Source organism: Poeciliopsis prolifica, unplaced genomic scaffold (genome assembly GCF_027474105.1).
Source record: "Poeciliopsis prolifica strain line A6 unplaced genomic scaffold, Auburn_PproV2 SCAFFOLD001, whole genome shotgun sequence".
Lineage (NCBI taxonomy): Eukaryota > Metazoa > Chordata > Actinopteri > Cyprinodontiformes > Poeciliidae > Poeciliopsis > Poeciliopsis prolifica.
Window position 1 is genome coordinate 10,600,082 of NW_026562376.1, and position 22,420 is coordinate 10,622,501.

The following is a 22,420-nucleotide window of genomic DNA, read 5'->3' on the forward strand; positions in this document are numbered from 1 at the left end:
TTACCAGGGGCCTCTTAACTTCTTCTCTGACTAATGTCTGCATAAAGCATTCTCTGAGGCCTCCTACGGCACAGGCTTCCACAATCTCATAATAATGAGCTAATATCTATCATTATGAGATACCTATCTCGTAATTATGATATAGCTTGAATTGGCTCCCTGGCGATACAAGGATATGAATGAGTCAAAATTGGCTTGATAAAAAAAATTATGTTGCAAATATTATTGAACAATAGTTCAGAAGTAGTTTTGCAAATCTTGTAATCTTGCAAGTTTTGAAAGAATCCTAAAAAACTACAAAAGGGCTTTGTCAAGGAAAAAATAAGACATGGAATGAGACCTGGAGTACAACTGCCTTTTAAGCATGAACTTAAACTAAGGCTACAGAACAATTAACATTAAATTTTAAATATTAATGTTTCTCTCTGGTAAGTAAAAATGAAGATTACACTTTTACAGCTTAGCATTCTCAAAAGTAAGTGCAGCTATATCTATTCTAAGGAGTCAGTCAATATCAGAACTACAATCAAAACAGCAATCTTTTGCAAACATCTACTTAAACTGGTTCCCCTAAAAGTGTTGAAGAAGTTTGTTTTGAATGGTAAAAGGAACAGGAAATCCTTCCAGGTTTGGTTCAGTTCATGTTTTAGAAAAGGTGAAACAGTCTCCTACCTGTTTTCTTAGTGTGTCTGAGTCCTGTTGACTAAGCTGGTGTGTGATCCCATGTTTTCATCTTTCAAAAAAAAAGAACAAGAAATGAAAAAGACATATATATACATAAACATTTCTAGACAATTCAGATCTTTATTTATACTTAAAAAAACTCAGCTTTTTTAAAGTTAGTAAAATGGACAGTGGGAGAAAATGCTTCTAAATCGGTTTTTTGATACACCTGTAGAGCTTCAGCTGTTCTCAGTGGCTCTCAACCTTTAAATTAGATTGTTACTGAATGATACATACAATGGCACAGCTGCTGATTGATTGTATGTGTGCTTTCAGATTTGTTGTCCTTTCTCTGTCACAGTTGTCATGGCAGGTTTAACAAAAGGCTTTAGAAATCACACAGAATCGATTATCCTCTGCTGAAATAACAATAAAAAAACAAACACTTTTTATTACATATGTTATTAAATAAAATGTGAAAAAACTTGGTTTGATTCTCAGTGATATACAGCCTAAAGAAATATATGAGAGTTTGTGACTTTTGAGTCTGCAGTGGATGACACAACTCTGGTGACAGAAATACAAGAAAGCCTAACTCCGTTTCTTATTTCAACTTTTTATTTGACCAAATAAAAAATGTGATTCACATATCATAAATGAAAAACAAATGTATATTGTTTTTCTTTTTCTTAAATTAAAAACACGTTTTTGGACAGAAGTATGATTTCAGGCGGCTCAAATAAGTACATGAACGAAGTCTTGCTCCTCACTTTTCGACATGAACAAGGTAAGGTAAAATGGAGATCTTGACATTTTACCAGAATATCTTAAACTTAGATGACACAATCAAATGTCAGAACACATATTTAATTATACTTAGTAGATCAGAGACATTACTAATATGCTTCAATTCCAGCTGTAGTGGAATTAAGCCTTTCAGGTAAAGCTACCTCACTTATCCTGCATATCCTACAAAATAATATCTAAACCCTCCTTATACAAAGTAGCTTATAAAATAAAAATGACAGTGTTACAAAACGTGTACTACTGCATGCATGGTATTAATACTGTAAATGCTGGGGACTGTGCTGTACGCAGTCCAGTGAAAGAAGCCATGTCAAACCTACAAAGGCATTTCTGCTCATGTAATCACAGACGTACAGTGATGAATAATCTCAAAAACAAGTACATATAAATACTAATAGAAAACTGATTCTTTTTTTCAGCTCACACATGCAGATACGCAAACAACACAGCAACACACTGAAAAAGCAAAAATGTCAAGTTTTGACAAGGCCACCAGGTTTCCACCCATGTCTCTCAATGTCTGACTGCTACACCAGGTTTGACCACACAGTGCAGTTAAACACCCACCACAACCCTTACAAAAACACAAAAAACATATTTTTTTAAGCTCAGGAAAAAGTACGGTAATGGGTTATTCAACAAGTTACACAACCAGGTAAGGACATTCATTTAACATCTGCCTGCAAACACTGCAATGCATTTCAGTGTGACTCAAAGCACAAAATCAGAGGTACGACAATAAACTAATATTTAAATGCATAAATGGAAGCTAGAAATACAAGTATTTAAAATTGTTTTAAAGAAAGTTTTAATTTAATATAAGCAAGGTGTACAGATTTCATTCACCGTGTTACAAAATTCATCAATACATGTTTTTCTTATTGAAATGAGCTTTAGAAATTAAGTTTAATTAAATGTCTCTTTTTTCACTCTTTTTTAAAGATAAACAAATACAAAAAAGAACAAAAAAATCAGCTTCGACTCCAATCCTGTTTTGTTATAGTGAAAAAACGTCAATCCCCACCTTTTTCTCCAACATTTTGCGCCACTCCTGTGATCAAGTCTTACTGCAAAACTGTTTAAGCAAAACAAAAATGGTTTGATTTCAGCCTCAGCTGGCAGCTTCACTCAGAAGAAGCTGAAGCTGATCAAAAATATCAGCATCTACATGGGTGGAGCAAGGTAGAACACAGCTAAAGACAGTTGTGTAATGCAAACAAATGGGCTCACCCAGAACAGTTGCATACTTTAGGAACATTTGAGCATATTGAAGTGGACTACCCCCACTGCAGGTAAATGATAAGGTTTATTTGGGAGGAATCACTGTGGACCACATGTGTTTTCAAACCTTTAACTTCACGTATTTATATTTGCATTTGGAAACCATGCTCGTGCATGAAGGAGTCCTTGTCTAAAGTCAGCAACATCGCATTAGGACAGCCAGATTTTGCAGTCCTGGTCCATGCGCCTGTCCTCTGGCGCAAGGCGCGGGGCGGCTGTTGGGAGAGTAACGCTGCTGATAAACAGTTAGCTGATCCGCTTCTCTGATCCACCTGTACGCCTGCCTTTAGAAGCGCACTCCCCCTCCCCTGTCTCCCTATGGGACGCCTAAAGCTGAGGGACATGCCTTAGAGCTGTTTCTCTGAACCCGAAAAAACTTCAAGGTGTAACTAAAATACGCAACTGCAGATACTCTTTGTTCAGCCCCCCTTTTATCTTTATCCTCCATCTCCTGCAGATATTAGCTTCGAGGCTCCCCCCCGCACCCCCCCCCACACACACCTCTCCATCACAACCTCTAGATCGCTATCTGTATCTGATTAAAAGAAAAGCATAAGAAGTACGTGCGTGCAGAAACAACTGGGTGTTCAAATCCTGCGCAAAGTTCAAAGCAATTGCTTCCCACCAAACGGATGGCTGACGCGCACTTGAACGCTCTCGGACTGTCAATTTTTCCTCTGCACTCTGTCGCCCCTAACCTGTAATCTTATACTGCTTCACAACAGCCCGCCAGTGAGCAATGTGTAAAAAAATTTGGACCTACCTTGAGGACTTCAATCCTTTTCGAGGGCTGCGCACAAATCTTAAGCCTCTGGAAGTTTGACTTAGTCTACTCCTGATCCCTCGGAGGAGTCGCACTGAGGGAGAGGATGGGCGCCACTGCTCAGCGCGCCAGCTCCGCGGACGTGCGCGTGTATGTATGTGCAAGCGCACGTGTGAGAGGACGCGCGTGCACGAGGCATATAGAGAAAGTGAGTGAGAGATAGAGAGAGAGAGAAAAAAAATGAGAGAGAGAAAGAGATTCGGGAGGGAAACAACAGACGTGGAGAGATGTAGCCCCTTGCCAAAGGATGCTTCAGTCTCCTAGCAACAACAATCGATCCAGCGAGAAGACATTTTTATTGGATAAAAAGATAACTTAGCCATTCACGTCCCATAGCACATGTTTACTTCTCAGAACAACAACTCAAGCCTTAGTGAGTAAGGTCCAAGACTGATGTAGTTCAAAAATAGGGGAGGCGGTGGGGGGCTGGCAGACAGATGCTTCCGCAGGTGAATATCTTACATGCGTGTGTGAGGTGCTGAATCCAACAGCACCTCTGCGTCCTTGCATCCTACAAAGCACATCAAGCAGACCAGAAATTCTTATTCATTTTTTTCTTTTTCTTTTCTTTTTTTTTTTTTGCTTGAAGCAAAAGCTCCATTAATGTTTTAACACATTATTACACTCTTTGCGGTCAGTAGAAAAATAAGTGGGGAAACTGCATGCTGTCCATGCTCCAACTAAGTCAAGCACGTTTCAAGACCACAGCTGTGTTCCTCAGACAAGAGGAATGTCCACCTTTAGAGCTCATCACATTCAGAGATCTTCAATACAAAGTAGGATACGTTTTAAAGAGGAAGGACATGCATGGCTTTTAATTTTTTTGTGTGTGTGCTTTGTATTCAGCTCCCATGAGTCAAGGATTTTGCAACCACCTTTATAATAAATGGAAGAGTTTGCTCTTCCAGAGACCAAAATGTCTTCCCATCTTTCTTTGAAAAATAGCTGAAACTCAGTCAAACTGGATGGAGAGGGTCTGTCAACCCCAGTAACCAGATCTAGCCTCAGACTCTCAACTGTATTTAGGCCAAAGTAGTGAATCCATTCTAAGCCATTAAAACTGACATGGTTTTCATAAACCATTCTATGTCAGCTCTGGCTCCATTATTATTGTGCATAAAGGGGAACCTCTTGTCTCAAGTCCTTTTGCAACCTTGAAAATCTCTTCTTACAGAGCTGGGATGTATTTTGTTCCATGTAACTTTATGAACAACATGTTTTTTACATATCTGTTTAAACTGTTACAATATCATGACAGACTAACATGAGATAAGTAAACCTCCCTGCAGTCCTACTGCCATCTGCAGAAATACACTTACCTCCACAGCATGACACTACAACTATTGTGTTTTATTTGCATGGTGCAGGTTCCAGTTGATAAAGAGTGTTAGCTTGCCGCGATACAAAGTGTTATGCAAGAAGCCAAAAGAGTTTGGTCTTGTGCAGCTATGGGTCTCATGTGGCCACTCCCCTGATGGGAGTGTGGCAACCTGTAAACATAATTTCTTGCTTCTTTCTTTCAACAGTGGTCTTCTTCTTCTCTTCCATATAAGCACAAATTGTAAAATTTATGAATACTTGTTCTGTCAATTTATCCATCTGACCTCTTGATCTCTGCAGCTCTTCCAGAACTACCATAGGCCCAGTCAAGTGACCTCCAAACACTCTGTGGTATTTTAAGTACATCAAAGTATGCCAGACTTTTTTAAGGTTAAAACCCTCGTAGCAGTTTCCCTCCATTCCACAGTTATGACATTTTAAGAAGTGAAAAAAAGAATACAATTTAATTAAAATAAAGAGAAGTCTAAGTTTGTAACATACCAAAATGTGAAGAGGCTTAAGCGGTTTGACACATTTTGCAAAGCAATGTTAACGGCTCGCCTCTCTCCATCCACATGTTGGCTAACACAAGAAGCTCAAGCAATCTTTGCGGGGGTTATATGCAAAAGCACGCAAATCCGTGTACATCCGCAACCACACATCTGCACTTCTATACTCAGTTTGTATGATTATGCTGAAAGATTCATTAGGATGCAAGTATGCAAGTTTGAAGCTGCTATTGAACAGAAAATCCTCTTCATGCATGACTGAGTCAAAAAGCATCCTCGCTCTCTTTCTCTCTGCGCAACACAAATGCACATCACAATCTCAAACACACACACACACACGCACGCCCACACGCACACGCGAACACACACCCCTGCACACAGACCAAGTCTCAGACTAGAGGCCTGATTTATGTATTGTAAAAGTTACTCAAGTGCTTAGACATACACCATGTGAGGACTTACTTGGGGTCCATTTTTGATTGCATTCAAAGACCCTGGTGTGTTGTTTTGTCTGCTATGTATGCAGATGTCTTGTGGCAGGAAGTTTTGGCTGAGATGTTTTCAATGTATATCCTGCAGGACACCATATGGTATAGAGAAACACTGCCGGGAAAGATATTGATTACTTCACTGAAGGAGTAGACGGGTAAGAGCTTCCACTTCACACCTCTGTGACACACTCTCACACACACATATGAGAAAGTGAATGTGGGAATCACACACACAGACATGCACACTTCTCACTGTTTCCACTGTCAATCACAGCTTTCTAGGAGCTCATCCCTGGTCTCTGCCGTTCCAGCTCGAATATGCTGGCCGCTCTAATAAAGGCCTCATTGTCTGCATGGCATGCATATATGCAAAAAGCCCAGAAAGCCAGCTTTGTCCCATAAGGGTCGCTCAGCGAGAGAGCTTTGTGCCTTTCCCCATAGAAATACTGAGAGAGAAAGAAAGAGGGAAAGTAAGAAAGAAGAAAGAAAGAAAGAAAAAAAGAAAGAAAAGGATGAAGGAAAAAATTAAAGAAAGAAAGAAGGAAGAAATCAGTGTGATAAATACAGGCATCCTGATAATCTGAAACTATTTCCACTGGTGAGTTGTTATGTGTGTATATTTTTGGGCCTGCGGAAGAATTTAACAGTCTGCTTCATAACGGTGAACTGCTCCAGCCCAAACAACAGGAAGAAGGTCCTCTGGGATTTTGCTTCCTCAGTCTTTGATTCCCCACAGATTGTTTGTATCCTCGCATTAATAGAATTAACCACGCTTCATTTCCCATGGTCCTCTGTCCTGTCCTGGCCTTATGACGGATGAAGACTTGCAACAGAGGAGTGAGAATGCTCAGAAGTGTGCAGAGTATCTGTCAGACAATAGGTTTAGTTTGGATAGAAACACAAATAAATAGCTAATGAGAATTATTTGTGTTTTAGGAGTTTTTTTGTGGGCATTTGATGTGAGATTTGAGAATTTGTGCCACAATTTGACCAAAAATATGAACAAAAGCCAAGTACCCACTTCTGAATTATGCAAATAAAGCAAACCTTGTCTAATAGTGTTAAAGGATAAATAAATATTCCTTTAATATTTTATGAGAAAATTAAGGTGAATGCATTCATTTGGTTTTCAAACCAGGAGAACTGAAATTTTCACAGGAACAGATTAGCACAGTTGTAAACCTAAACGTCACCGAAAGCTGCACATTTATATCTTTTAATGGTTTTAATTGTATTAGAAATATGTAGTATATGTGGAAGGCTCCTGAAGGATTTGGCCATTAACAACCCAGTTGAAACTTGGTTCAGTTAATCAATGAATGAATTGTACTTCTATCAACCTACCTGTCCAAACAAAGTTTAAGAAAAATTCTGCATGACATACTGTTATCTCTCGGAAAGTTTTGTAAAGAGACAATTTACACAATTTCACAAACGAATATGATCTAACTGGCAGATAATCTCATTAAAAAAGAAAAGCAGTCATTCCAAAGGTCTACATGAAATTATGAACTGAAGTTTAAAACCCATTGTCTTTGTAGAAAGACAAGCAATCAGTATTTGTTGTTGGTTTTCTCTCTTCCTATTGGTCTTGACATAATTTCCTGTCGTTTTTGGCAAACAGCTGAAACAGAGAAAATCCCAAAAAAGAAAAAAAAGCACCCAGTTACAGCAGAGACAACGCATGCCGTGGCAATTAAATAAAAATACTTTCCCTAAGCCATTTTTAAAGCCCTTTTTCAAAGGCCTTAATCTAATACTATAGTTTATAGTATTTGATGAGGAAGAATATGGCTGAAATTTACAAACAATAGACAACCCAAAGTGTGAAACATAGCAAAGGAATGGGTTTCATAATGTTACTCCTGCATGATTCTTCTTTACAAACAAATATCTCCTTGTTTGTGAGAAGCCTAATTAAAAGTGCACTCTGAGGCTGTAGCTTCCATCAAAGCCAATATCCTCTCTCAGAGTTTTTAAGAAGGTTATCTGGACTAGCTCCAAAGTTAAATAGCTTCCTCTTTTATCTGTCCCATGGCTCCATCAAGTGTCACAAAATCTGGCAAGAGGATTTTTGGGGTTATCTTGCTGAAAAACAGCATGGAACGCATTCCCTTGCCTCAGTTCCTCACTGGCATAAGAATTATTTGTTATTCTAGAAACAAACAACACATTTGTCTATTATTTTAGAGACCAAACAAAACATGCAATGCCTCACAAAAGTAATTACACAGTTAAATTTTTTTTCCCATTTTTTTCAAGCTTTTGTATGATAAACCAAAACAAAATATTGTACTTTATCGCTCTCCATAAAATGGAAATGAAAAAAAGAAAATAAAACAAAACAACTAAAATTGTTTTGAAAAAAAGAAAACCATAAAGTGTGGTGTGCTTTTATGTGTAATATCCTCCTTTCTAATACCATAAAACTCAATGCAACATTGTGTCTTCAGATGTTTGCTAAAGAACATTAGTATTTCTTTATTTCTTTAGTATTTACGAAAGAACAGCATCGTAAATGGGGGTTTAGCCAGATTAACTTTTATCAGCTGTATAGTATGCTGTAATGTCAAAAGACATACCTCCGCCATTGCTTTGATTCTTTTATGCATGTTTGAGGAATGCTTGAATCTTCTGTGGCAGCTATCTGCCGGTGGTAACTCTCACAGAGCGCCGCCTATTTCCACAGAGCTCCTCCTTGGAGCTGCAGTCTCCAGCCGAGCTTCTGCCTGACAGAGCACACCTCAATGCCCTTTCTTTTAAGTCATGTTTTATGTACAGCAGCTTTGTCTGTATGACGTTTTAATGATGGAAAGCACTTTAAACTGCCTTGTAACGTAAATGTGCCATACAAATAAACTTGACTTGACATATCAACTGAAGATGAGAATCACTTGATTGTGCTACAACCAATACCTCTGGATAACGTGATCATAAACGCTTTAGGAGGAAGAATGCGTTACTGGACAAAGTTTCATTTCCAGTTTTCCACAAGCCACCATGTTGGGGGCCACAGCAAACAAGTTATTTTGTCAAACATCGCTTAAATGACATTTTTGTGCCTAGGATGTCATCTCCATGGTGGTGACAGCACCAAGCTGTTTTCTTCTCTTTCTTCAGTAAAGACAATGAAGATCATGTGAATTACTGGGAATATAGACAGACATGAAAGAAAACCCTGTAGAGGTTGCAAAAGATTAACAAAAAAATTGAGACTGGAGCACAACTTTCAGCAGAATTCCAACTCTTAGGCAAAAAGCTGAGCTACAATGAAGTAGCTTAAAGTCCACTGATGTGTTAGAATGACTTTGTCAAGTCAAGACCCAAATCTGATTGAGAATCTGAGGGGAGGTATGAAAACTTCTCTCACAGAAGCTTTCCATCCAAACTGATTTAGCTAAGGTCGAAATAGATAACAGAATAAATCATAATTATGTTTGATTTATGCAATTAGATGTAATTGCTTATATAAGTCAATTATGTAATCAATATTATAGAACTTTTATCTGATTTGAGGGACTTTCTACAATAAAAAATGGAACAAATAAAAAATTAATAAAGTTTCAAAGTGTCAGCAAGTTGTTTTTGCTTCTTCACGTGAGTAAATGACAACAGCGAACTAAAAATGTTATAACCTTAATTCTTTGAGGAAGTCTTTCACTGTTCTACTAAAGGTTGAAAGAAGTACACAATTTTTTTGTATTAAATGTCCTTAATGTACTTTAGATGACAAAATAATAAAATTTGTGTCTGAGATGGTGCATTGTGTTTAAGCTGTTTATAGCTCCTAACAGGGGGCTGGTCTCTAATTATCCTAGTTACGGAGGCATGGCCAACAGACTGCAGGCCACACACACTTCACTGAACGAGCACTGACCTGTCTACTCTTCATCTGCTCACCAGTCCCACACAAACACAAATGTATGCACACACACGCTCACTCTTGCATGCACACACAAATTAAACATTTTGTAAGTGACTCATGTGAACGACCTTCTGTCCAGGGTGCTTTATACTTGAACTTTGTTTGCTGCCAACTTCTGAGAAATTAGATGGTCTTTGTAATTGATCAATTTCTTTGATGGAAAAAACAAGATTGTAAATACAAAAGGGTAGCACATAATTGCTTGAAATTGCAAACAATTTGACAGACTGGAATGCTTTGAATCTGTGTCTTCATATTTGTCTTTATAGGTATATTTATACAGAATCATGTGTAAGTGTATTTGTTATACAAAATCTATAAAGTGCAGTGCATCTGTACTGCATATGAAATATGTACATTTTTTGAATTCATGAATCATCTATGTCTATTTAAAATGTGTTTACTTTTTTCATACCATACCCATTCTGCGTATGGTATGTTTTTGGCTTCTTCACTGAGCTTTCTCACCACGCCCACAATTCATTAGTAATTGACCGCAGCAGCCTCACTCATTAAACATTAACGGCCTACTGGTGAATAATTGATTAATGATATGAGGCGATCTGCAGCAACATTCTGACAATAAGAGTGCATGGATGAGCTGAAGGAGAGGCCTGAACAGATGATACTCTACCTCCCAGTCAGTCAGTTAGTCAGTCATAAAACAATGCATTTAATCTTTGCTTAAGTGTATATGGCTCTCCTATCTTTATTAAGCTTGCTCTTAGGCTAGGGTTTTACAAGCTATGGAATTTTTCGGCACACACTACAATTTGTGCCAATTAATGTAAAGAAAAACCTTAACACCGGACAGCAAGCCAGGAAAGCATTATTATCGTGTTTGTTTCTAGATTTGATGGAGCTACGTAGCTGTAGCTGAGAATGCGTTACCCTTGTAAAGCCTGATGCAAAAGCAAACATATTTAAATTTTCCACCTTCTGAGTATGGTGAATGCAGAAGGATTTAAAATCAAACATTTGTTAATGGGAAGATGGAGAAACTAAGAGATTTTACTTTTGGTGGAGAATATCATGTACTGAAAACTGAACAGTCCTCTGAATCATAATTTGGATGCATAAATATTTTCTATGTTGACAATCTTTCTTAAAAACAGCCACCCATATTCTCAGAGAGCGTGATCATTAGCAGATTTGAAGGATGCAGTTATTTTGCTTAACAGGTGCAATGAAAAATTAAAACGTATCGAGTTACTTTTCAGAAAAATATAACTAAATATAAATAATATTTGTGCCTGAAATGGTGCATTGTGATTAAGTAGTTTATACCCCCTAACGGGGGGATATTAACAGTTGATAGCTTTTATCTCAAAAGGCTAAAGGGATCTTTCCTGAAGGGAACACTCATTGAAAATGATAACTATGTTTATATTAAAGTTCTAAAAGCCTGAACAGATTTCTCTGCATCTGTGAGCCGCCTGGACCATGCTTACTCACTGCACCTGAATCCATAAGTTCAGCTGAGTCCTGCACTTAGTTGTGTGTGCTGCAGTCTAATTTCAGAATATTTCTTTCTTTCCTCAACAGGGTAAACTGCCACTCCTCTGTTTAGACTGCATGTAGATTAACACAACTTCATGCTGTTTGTAAAATCAATTTAATTCTGTTCAATCAAAAACTTAAAATCATCAGATATGATGACCGACATGCTTCTCCTTTTACCGTGCAAATATTGTATATTGCCAATAAAGTCAATTTTGACAACTGCAGGGAGGTAAGGTGGACAAATGTTGCTTTTAGTTCTAATCTTGAACAGGTCAGTCTTAATTCTATTCTAGTTTAGATCAGTCTCTTCTAAACAAGTTATTTAATTACTTACTATTTTTTGTGCTTAGTTTTTTTTGTGTTGAGATTTGATTTGACAGTTTCCCTATTTATTTACTCGCCATCATCTCCTCTGTCGTTCGTCCTCTTTCTCCTCAATCTGCCTTCTGCTCTCTCCCCTCACACCTGCAACCCGGTAGCTAATCAACCACTCATCTCTTAACAACAGATTAACAGCAAATATTGTTATTGTAAAAAAAACAACAACATGCGGTTTCTCCTCTTTTGACATATTACTAATTTTATACCATTTAAAAAGAATTGTGCAATTGGTGAATTTTGCAGGAAATTAAAATGTTTTTTTTTTTTTTTTTTGTCATTGGTGGCACATATATTATAAAACAGACATTCGACACACAAATTAAAAAATCTGAATTGTACCTTTTGGCATTTTTTTACCAGTAAAAAGCATCCAATAACACCAAATTAATAACAAGTAATACTAGAAAATGTCTGAGGAAATTTAAACGGGGCCTGCCACAGTGTGCCCGTCGGTTGAAACCCAGTGTTGTGATGCAAAAATTTGCATCAATGCCAAACTAATCTACAATGTAGTCAATAGTTTGTGAAGAATTACAAGAATGAAATGTTGCATATATTTAAATCTAAATGCAATCAATAATTATCTATCTATATGAAACTCCTACATTGCGTTATGATTTTCAGCCATATTGTCCAACCCAACTTTGAAGTAATTGAACACATTGGTCCTGTCATTTGTCTTTGAAATTCAGCTTTGTGCTTAGCATCCCTACTTATATTTTTAGTGTTTCTTCTGGTCAGCATCATCAAGAGTGAGATTTTCAGATACACTTTTGGCTGTTTCATTTAAATAGTACAGAAATCATTTTATCCCAGCCCATTAATCTCCCATTTGGCTAATTATCACTGTTTCTAATTACAAAGCTTTTAGTTGAAGTGCTTCCTCTGCCTGTGCCTCCCTTTATTATAATTTTTTTTGGTCTTCCACTCATCATCTTCACATTGCCAGTCACAGTGAGGACTCATAGTGAGGAAATGCTTAATGAGCGACTACTACAGCTACAACAAAATGATTAAAATGATCTTGAAATAGGCGTTTAACTCAGCCAATCTTTACTCCTCAGCAGAAAGTGACATTGGATAAATTTTTCTGCTTTCCTATTAAAGTACCACCCCCTCTTTTTTTTCCTTTTTAGCAGATGCCTTGGTTGGAGCTGGCTGCACATGTCTGGCCATCAAGCTGCTATTTCTGCCCGTGCCAGTCGCTCCAGGATTGCAGCTATGAGAAGAGAGCTTTGAAGAGCTGTCCAGGTGAGAGCTTGGCAAAGGCAAAGTGTTTCCGCTCTTTCACAACACAGAGTGCCCTTCGAGGACTCAAATTGCCCTGCAGTGTTATGGATAATACTCAAATCCCCACTGAAATTTCACAAAACACACATGCAGACATACAAAAAGCCCATTTGCAATGCAGACATACAAAAAGCTGGTTTGTGAGTTTGCCTACACTCACACTCTTCCAGGAACATAATTAAGTTCAAGTTAAAATGTAAGATTGAACCATAGAGGAAAAGGGGAGGAAATTTGTCTCAGACAGCATTCCCTCAGGGCTGTTTCAAACAGACTGGAATAATGATGATAAGAAAAATAATAAAAATCTATAAGTCTATTTCTCTCTCTGGATTTAAGTCCTTCCCTTTTTTCATTCTCATTTATTTTTACTTTTTCTTTTTGTTTCCATCAGATTATATACTGCAGATTGTGAGAGCATATGTGCTTGAGTGTGTGTTCGTAATTATTGGTATCAAAATTTGCTGAGTTGGTTTCTTTGTCCAACCAACTCTGTAGATACACAGAATCTAGTGAAAGTTAATTCCAAGGCGGGCTCAGTAGTCTAAAGACATTGGAGTAATCTTGTGCAGGACTGATGAACAAAAGTTTATTTCTGTCTGTCTCCATGTATGTGCTTTGCACCAAGTACAACCCTCACAGACCTTCTTCTTCGCACCTCAGAAATGGATGGTCATGAAGTCTCTCTGGTGTTTGTGGAAAGCCTATTTTTTGAAACTCTGATGTCCTTCATAGCAACTCGCGAACAGCTTTGTTTGAGAATTATTTTGCTGGCCATGTCCCTATGCATTGCTTGAGGAACAAAAACAAGTAGAACAAATCAAGTGTTGCACGCAAAAAAGCGTTAAACAATTTACATGCACAACACCACAATTTAAAAAAACAACTAGAATCAAATGCAGACAAAGATCTTCTTACATACATTTTAAATTAACCCCTGGAATCATTTGCAGCCTGTATGTTCACAAAGATGCAAATTGCTTCTCCAAGAGAAACACTGTGGGTAATAAATCATTTCCCTCTCACGTAATCTCAGAGATGACAAACTACATATATCTCAGAATGCATTTGTTCATGAAAGTATGCATAAGCCTGATGACATAAGTTTTTTTCATTTTTTTTTTCATTTCAGTTGAGATGGTTTGTGTGTGTGTAAATACATCAGCAAGCTTAGTAAAAGGAGTGTGTGAACTGTGACATCAAGTCCTGGAGCCACAATTTTAAGCCACAGCCCCAAGATTGCCTCTTCACTTATTAAGTTAAACAAGCCAGATACTCCGGTGCACCTGGTGAGCTACTGTGACATGATGATTCATATGCAGCAATGCATTTCTATTAAAGTCTAGTATTAGAAACATAGTTAGTCATATGGTAAGATGTCAATACAGATAAATACTAAAAATTCTTTGAGATTTTTTCTCAGGAAGATATCAAACCCAAAATTTACATACACCAAACAAAAAGACACATGCATTTTTCTCAATGTCTGAAGTTGAATCAGACTAAACTTCTCAGTTAAAATGATCAAAATTATTTATACTTGCTGAATGCCTGAAAACCTAGTGAGAATGTTTTTTTAAGAGATTTTCTTGCGATTTTCTTTAAATTCAGAAATGTGCAGGTACATACAGAATGATTAATGTTCTTCAGATGATGATGTCACCGCTCCGATTCACTGATTGGATAAGACTTAATTTGGAGACACACTTATGAAAGTATTTTAAGCCCATACCTGGATCAAAGAGTTTTTTTTTTTTTGCTTGACACAATTGAAAAGCCAAATGGATTCAGCCAAGATATCAGGAAGAGACTTGTGGAGCTGCATAGTCCTCTTGCTCATGCTTCAGTGAGCCAGACTTGGTTTGGTGTGATTTAACTTCAGACGGTGAGAAAACATTTGCAGGCATCTTTCTGTTCCATTTATGTAAATATATGGTTTTAACTCTGACTTTCAAGTTCCCCCAAGCAGATTTAAGGTGTGTGCCCAAATAGATAAAAGGTTGAATAAAAAAAAAAAAAAACGTCAGCATGTCTTTTGTTTTATGTCCCAAGAACCTTGAATCTTCACCACTGTGTGTAGACCGTAATCACAGATTTTTTTTCATTTGTTTTTGGGCAAATATTTTCCAGGTGATACATGTGATTTATGATTTTACTACTAGAGATTCTCACTGCAGTTAGACAAATATATTGATTAAAGCTAGGCTGTGACATGAACCATTTTTTACGCCAGCATACAAACTAAAGTAGCAGATCCAAAGTCAGTCTCATGCCTAAATTAGAGCACTTAGTAGCAACACATTGTAAACGAGCCTTAATGAGTTTCCCAGCCTTTATTTTCTGCACTATTAGACAGCCCTATGGCAGTGCTGAGATATCTGCTGCTCCTGCTGGGGCTAATATCCTCTAACCGTCATGATGACACTGCCACCAGGCATTGAAGCTCACAGGTAATTGCATGTGCTCAAGACACACAAACAGACCTAAGTATGAATGCACAAGACATGCAGGAGACATTGCAAAGAACCTGCTCTTCACAGATTACAACAGAATTATACTTTTGATAGCCTTTGACCACCAGACATGTGCTGGGAAAAACTGGCACTGCCTATCACCCTGAACATGCTGCTCCCATTAGGGAACATATAAGTGGCAGTATCATAATAAGGGGATACTTTTCTTAATTAAGGACATTTTTCAGACCCAGTGGACTGAACAAATGGATTAAGCTAAAGACAGGGCAATCCAGCAACAAAACCTATTTTAGGAGGGAAGAACTTTTACTGTACAGCAGAAAATTAGTCCTAAATACACAACCATAGTTACAATGGTTAGATCAAAACTCGTTTGTTAGAAAGGCATATTTAAAGTCTATCCCTAGCCCTTTTTTAAAAATCTGTTGCAATCCTTGAAAATTGCAGCTTAAGGTTGCTTTCAATCTGACTTAACTTGAGTCAAAACTTTCAGTCGCTACAGGTACAAGAGGGTAACGTACTCTAAAACACTTAGAGCTTTGATCGCAGCAAAATGCGACTAAATATTGACTTGAGTGGTGAAACCAAATTGCAAGCTACAGTTTTAGGATTTTATTCATAAGAAAAATGTAAAATTAATTAATCTTTTACCTTAACTTTGTTTTAACTTTTCATATAAGATCCAAATAAAATACACTATAAGAGCCAAATAAAATACACTGTAGTGTGACCAAATGTGAAGAGATTTAAGGGATATGAATAGTTTTATAAGACGGTGGCAGCTTATTAAATATTTTGTGTATTAATAATTGTTAATACATTTTAATAAAACACTCCCTTTCCTGAAGGAGATTCACAATTTTTAAAGTGGAACATAATTGCTAGTGTGTGTGTGTGTGTGTTTGTATGTGTGCATTTATACAACATTAATAATCTCATGACTCATCTGAATACTTAATCTCCCTTACAAAAACAGCTATAATCATCATCCAAAAAAAAAAAAAAAACACTAATAAAAAAACCCCATCATGCTCATATTTGCAAATCTGTCAGTCCCCTAACAACGTTTGCCAGGAAGTCATGGAGATGAGTTATCCGAATGTGGGACGGCATAAATTAATCATACGATATTAAATAGAGTGACAGATACTCGTATCAGCATTTACATAAACAGAGTATAAGTCGAAACATTGTAGCTTAAAGTATTGATGATGCTAAGAAGTCAATTTACGCTTTTTACTTCCTGTCATCTTTTTATTCATACTAGCACTTATTATGAAGTAAGTATAGGATTCACTTTTTAGGTTATTATAATAAAACTGATTGCTGATGATGCTTGAACTGCACTAAATTATGTTCATGTTCACGAGCTTCTCAAATGGAACCTGATTTCAGAATACTTTTCTTTTTTCAGAGAATTGTCTAGGCAGCACAAAAAGCTTATTTCTCAGGATTCAACACAAAATATGACACTTTTATTAGACTATGAAAACTAAGAGCTGGCAAACATTACATTATGGATCTTCGTCCATATGTGACCATCTATTCCTATTCATTTCAGACATGCTGGGACACAGCAAAACACTTTCAGGATTTCTTCCAAATATCTCGACTTCAGTCTCTAAATGTTTAAAAGTTTCAAGTTGAACCAAGTTTAACCTTCTCTCCTAGTTTTCTTGTGTTCCTGTGATCACATTTCAAACTTTTCTCCAATTTTGTTATACTGAAATAAAGAGGAAGAATAAATCATCCACAAAAGTTAATTGCTGTTTTCTAAAAGACTAATACTTTGCATTCTCTGAACTGTTAGAAGTGAACTTCATTTCCTGCTATTTTCAGTCTCATAAGACTTTTAATATACAACATGAGGGAGATATGAAAAGTAATAAAGCAGTTGTTCTTTTTAAACCTTTTATTTAATTTCACACATTTCTTCAAAATTTATGTTGGCTTTCAGGAATTAAGTAGTGCGTTTGGATTTCTTTTACGGCATCTTGAGATCTATCTCAATCTTTTTCTCAGACCTGTCTGTTAGATATTTTTTAGTATTATCATTTTGTTGCTACTTTAGTTTATATTCAGTCTAAAGTATTATTGTGATTTTAGTATAAACTGACCTGGAGGTTACGACTGTCTTCATGCGAGATAGTAAAACTTTATGGTTCTCAGACCCTAAAGTTTTCTCTGGTGTTTATCTACCCGGTCTTAGGTGACAGTTTGACCCAGAGCTGAACTGGGCTCAGATTGTAAATTAGATATCACACCTGGAACTGAGTTGTTGGTCTGTTTGTGTTAAATGTTTTACGACCTCTGTTGTTTGATGCTTTGACAATAAAGAGGGAGCTCACGTGAAAGCAGATCAGAACTCTCTATTGACCAGCCCGGAGGGGCTGTTGATCGGGATTTCTCCTTCTGCAGAAGCCTGACCATATTTAATTCATATACGTTGTCTGTGGTTATTTTATTGTAGGTTCGAGGAAAATACCTAACATTTATTGGTGCCGAAACCCGGGATCTCTCAACCCCCCGCTGTCAGGCAGAGGAAGACGCCTGAATCCGTGCACGGCCAGAGTCATTTGGAGACCTGGAAAGAAAGACCCAGGAAGCAAATTCTTCGCTGGGCCAGCGACACATGTCCGACTTTGTCTGTCAACGGCGGAGTGACGAGATCCGACTGGACAACTTGAGAACTACGGAAACGTAGGTGAATTAAAAGGTTATTTATTTATTTTTTTTTTATTTTTTTAAGGTTTGAGAATCCTTGTCAAATGGCGTTTTGACTAAAGCTCTGAGGTTTGAGAATCCTTGTCAAATGGCGTTTTGACTAAAACTCTGAGGTGTGAGAATCCTTGTCAAATGGCGTTTTGACTAAAGCTCTGAGGTTTGAGAATCCTTGTCAAATGGCGTTTTGACTAAAACTCTGAGGTGTGAGAATCCTTGTCAAATGGCGTTTTGACTAAAGCTCTGAGGTTTGAGAATCCTTGTCAAATGGCGTTTTGACTAAAACTCTGAGGTGTGAGAATCCTTGTCAAATGGCGTTTTGACTAAAGCTCTGAGGTGTGAGAATCCTTGTCAAATGGCGTTTTGACTAAAGCTCTGAGGTTTGAGAATCCTTGTCAAATGGCGTTTTGACTAAAACTCTGAGGTGTGAGAATCCTTGTCAAATGGCGTTTTGACTAAAGCTCTGAGGTTTGAGAATCCTTGTCAAATGGCGTTTTGACTAAAACTCTGAGGTTTGAGAATCCTTGTCAAATGGCGTTTTGACTAAAACTCTGAGGTGTGAGTGCCCTTGTTAAACGATGTTTTTAACTAAAACTCTGAGGTGTGAGTGCCCTTGTTAAACGATGTTTTTAACTAAAACTCTGAGGTGTGAGTGGTTCCTTGTCAAATGGTATTTTGGCTAAAAATCTCAGTCTTGTTATTACTATATGTCATTGCTGGTTTGTGTGCTGCTTTGTTGATGTGTGCGTATGCGTGAAAGACTGTGTGGAGGTTTAAATACGGCTCTGTATTTTACCTCATATAAAACAGTAGGGGGTAAGCAGCAAACCTCTTGTGGATGCAGAGGCAAGATTCTCCCACTCGAAAGAGTTGAAGTGGAGAATACCACAACAAGGTATTTTTAATTGCTGGCCTACTGAAAAGATCTCCAGTTCATAGAACTCCCTAGGAGTTAACAAAACTGGACTAAATTTTAAATAAATAAAAATTTGAAGCCAAAACTGCAAGTGATTTGTATAATGGAAAATGCAAATTCGTGTAATTCCTCACTCGTTGAGGGCCCCGATGGGGATGAGAAATACATGCTGTCCAGATTTCCTGGTAGCTTGGTATACATAAATAAAATAAAAAAAATGGAAAAAGAAATATAAAATAGATGAGAAGCTAAAAAATTGATCAATGGAAAAAAAAAATTTGGAGGCTCGTCCGGGATTCCTTACACACACGCCGCTGACGGAAGGAGTATGACGCGCTGAAATCTACCGGTAGTCAGGTTCTGCGGACCTGTTTTGAAAAGTCCCGGGGGGTAACTTCCTCGCTGGGCCAGCGTTTTAGGTCACCTCCTTCTGCCAGCAGCAGATTGCCGGAATACAAACCGAGAAAGAGCAGGAATCAACCAAGTACTGGACTAAATAGAAGAAATATGGTATAGATGGCGTGTTGAAAGTAAAACAATAGAAAAACGTGGTGTGTAAATTGGAAACAAGCGCTAGTTCGAAAAGTGGTACCAGACATCAGGAAAATATTGGTTGTTGTTAGAGCCTAAAATAAGTTTGAGATATCTCTTTTTAAATGTGCACATTATTTAAAACAGGATCCTGAAGAACACTGTTTAAAGGAAGAAAATAAATAAATTAAAACATGAAAAATGTTAACCAAAAATATTGGAAAGTTTCTGAAGCTTCAGTAAAATTTAATAAAATTAAGTATAAGTTGCTAAACAATTTGAGAAAAGCAAAAAGATGAGGACTGACTGATAATCGATGACTGATAAAAATTTTGACTGACTACATATCTGACTAATCGTTTTGTGTTCTGTGTTTCTGTTTGTGTTCATGCTGGCGTAAAAGAGTGTGATTGAAAACTTTTAAATAAATAAGTAAAACAAAAGGAAGTCCAAAAAAGTGAGGGAAAAGAAGGTTAGGAAGATATAGAGTATTGGCAAATAAATAAACAAGGATCTGAATAAATAAATGGTTCAGTAAATAAATGAAATAAAATAAAAGGATGATCTAAAAATAAAATAATAAAAAATGCGTTGCATGATCTGAAGATGTTAGAATATGAGTAAACAAGTGCACCAGAGTCATATAATGAGACTTCGCGTCCCAAATTAGATGAAAAGAATGAAATGGAAATTGATCAAACAAAGGAAACTTACCAGATTTCCTATCACTAGATAACATTAAGCCTGAAATTAACCTATTGGTTAATGGGAAAAAGATGACTCTCTTGTTTGACTATGGTGCATGTGGGACACCTTGTAGAGAATCGGTACTAAACTTAAATAAAAGAGATGATTAAAAGCAACAATGGAAAGAAGAGAGGGTTGCAAATAAAATAAGAAAATAAACATAAGAAATAATCCGAACAAAACAAGAAAAAGCAACAAGTATGTTTATTTAGACTAGAGAATGATGAAGCCGAAGGGAGGAGTTGCAATCCCCGTTTACAACAGCAGCTCTGCAACTTCTACCCCCACTAGATCCAATTGACCACCATATGAAACCTCATCACAACACTAGTCTATGTTAAGGAGAGTAACAAATCTAAAAATAAGCAATAGAAGACTCCCAAATCTTAAAATTAGGTGAAATAAAAACATATTCTATGGTACAACCCTAATGGAGCAACAGATCAGTCTCCACATGTGTAAGGTTTTCATCCTTGACAGTTGGAAAACAGAACAATTAGGAGTTTCTCCAGAAATCCTTATTAGCTCTCTTTCCTGCCATAAAATCACCCCTCCAAGAGGTGAAGGAAAATTCATGAGGTGGAGGTGAGGATTTGTCTTGTGGTCTGACAATAGAGATTACTCAGACTAATGGAGTGACCTTAAATGTAAATTGTGAAAACTAAAACTGCAAAGGATTTAAATAACCTTTTTCCGTAAGGAATAGACCTTGTTTTTCAATTTTATAGTTTTGTTCGAAACCAAAGGTTATAGGATGTTGTAGTGATGTTGCTTATTCTCACATAAGGCAGGTTATGATGCAACTTTAGTTTCTAAATTCAGGGAGTGGATCTGTTGAGAAACCTTAATGACTTTTCTTTGAAACAAAGGCCCCTCTTAAGGAGTTAAGATGCAAACTGGCCACAAAGTTCATTTATTGGATTCTCCAAAAGACATTACAGCTCTTAATGTTTTTTGTTTCTGTGTTTGGGAAAGCAAATGCTTTAGGTGTAATAAAAAAGATAAGCGAAGTTTTAAACATTTCACAACTGAAAAGAAACTAATTATGATGTTCTTTAAACTATAAAATGAGCCTGTGTTGCTGATTGACCTGTTAACATACAGGAATTATTAAGTCAACAAAGAATATCCCCTAATAAAATACTTTAGTAAATACTATAAAGATAAGCTGCAGTGGGTGAGAGAAGAAGTAAATTATTTGGGACATACACTTTCTGCTGAGGGAAAGCAGATACAAAAAGCCAGGAAAGAGACAATTTCTGAAGCACCTAAACCAGAAACTAAAAAGCAAATGATGTCATTTCTCGGACTTTGCGATTATTGCAGAGCCTGGATTCCACATTATGCTGAAAAAAAAAAACTCAGGTTTTACAGGATTTGATTCATGGCACCCCAATGGCCATGACTGATAAAATAACTTGGAATCCAGAAGCTGAAAAAAGTTTTACTGAATTAAAACAAGCACTGATGCAGGCAACAACTTTGATTCTTCCAAATTAGAAAAAAACCTTTGTTCAAACTGTAGACTGCAGGAATGGATTTATGACCTCTGTGTTACTACAAAATCATGGTGATAAGCTAAAACCGTTAGCTTTCTATTCAAAAAGGTTAGATCCAGTAGCACAGTCTTTACCAGACTGTGTACAAGCAATATGTGCAGCAGCATTAGCAGTAAGCATGTCGGCTGACATAGTTTTATTTCACAAAATGGAGCTGTTGGTTCCACACGCTGTAGATGTTCTACTTTTGCAGAGCAAAATGAATTTGCTCTCACCAGCACGACACCTTTCGTACACGGCAATACTTTTATCACAACCACATATTGTGATAAAACGTTGTACAATTTTGAATCCAGCTACGTTGCTTCCATTACCTTGTGATGGAACGCCACATAGCTGCCTAGAAGCTACAGAGCACTTGCAGCTTCCTAGGCCAGATCTACAGGACACCCCATTAGCAACGGGAGAAGTCTGGTTTGTTGATGGGTCATGTTCAAAGGACCCTATTGGTAAAAACCAGACAGGTTATTCTGTTGTTGCTT

The 22,420-nt window shown here is 37.2% G+C and overlaps 1 protein-coding gene across 5 annotated transcripts in view; it reads right to left on the reverse strand.

The window, feature by feature from the left end:
* The window catches only part of grm3 (glutamate receptor, metabotropic 3), a 42,681-nt gene extending 39,060 nt beyond the window's left edge, over positions 1 to 3,621 (reverse strand). For 4 of the 5 annotated variants that reach the window (XM_055031439.1, XM_055031407.1, XM_055031425.1 and 1 more), the window contains exons 1-2: positions 3,515 to 3,621; positions 673 to 733 (exon numbers count right to left, since the gene is read on the reverse strand). The gene's annotated coding sequence lies outside the window, so the exon portion shown is untranslated. The remainder of the gene's footprint in view (positions 1 to 672; positions 734 to 3,514) is intronic. The other variant, XM_055031432.1, reaches the window with a different exon arrangement.
* Between the last annotated feature and the right edge of the window lie 18,799 nt (positions 3,622 to 22,420).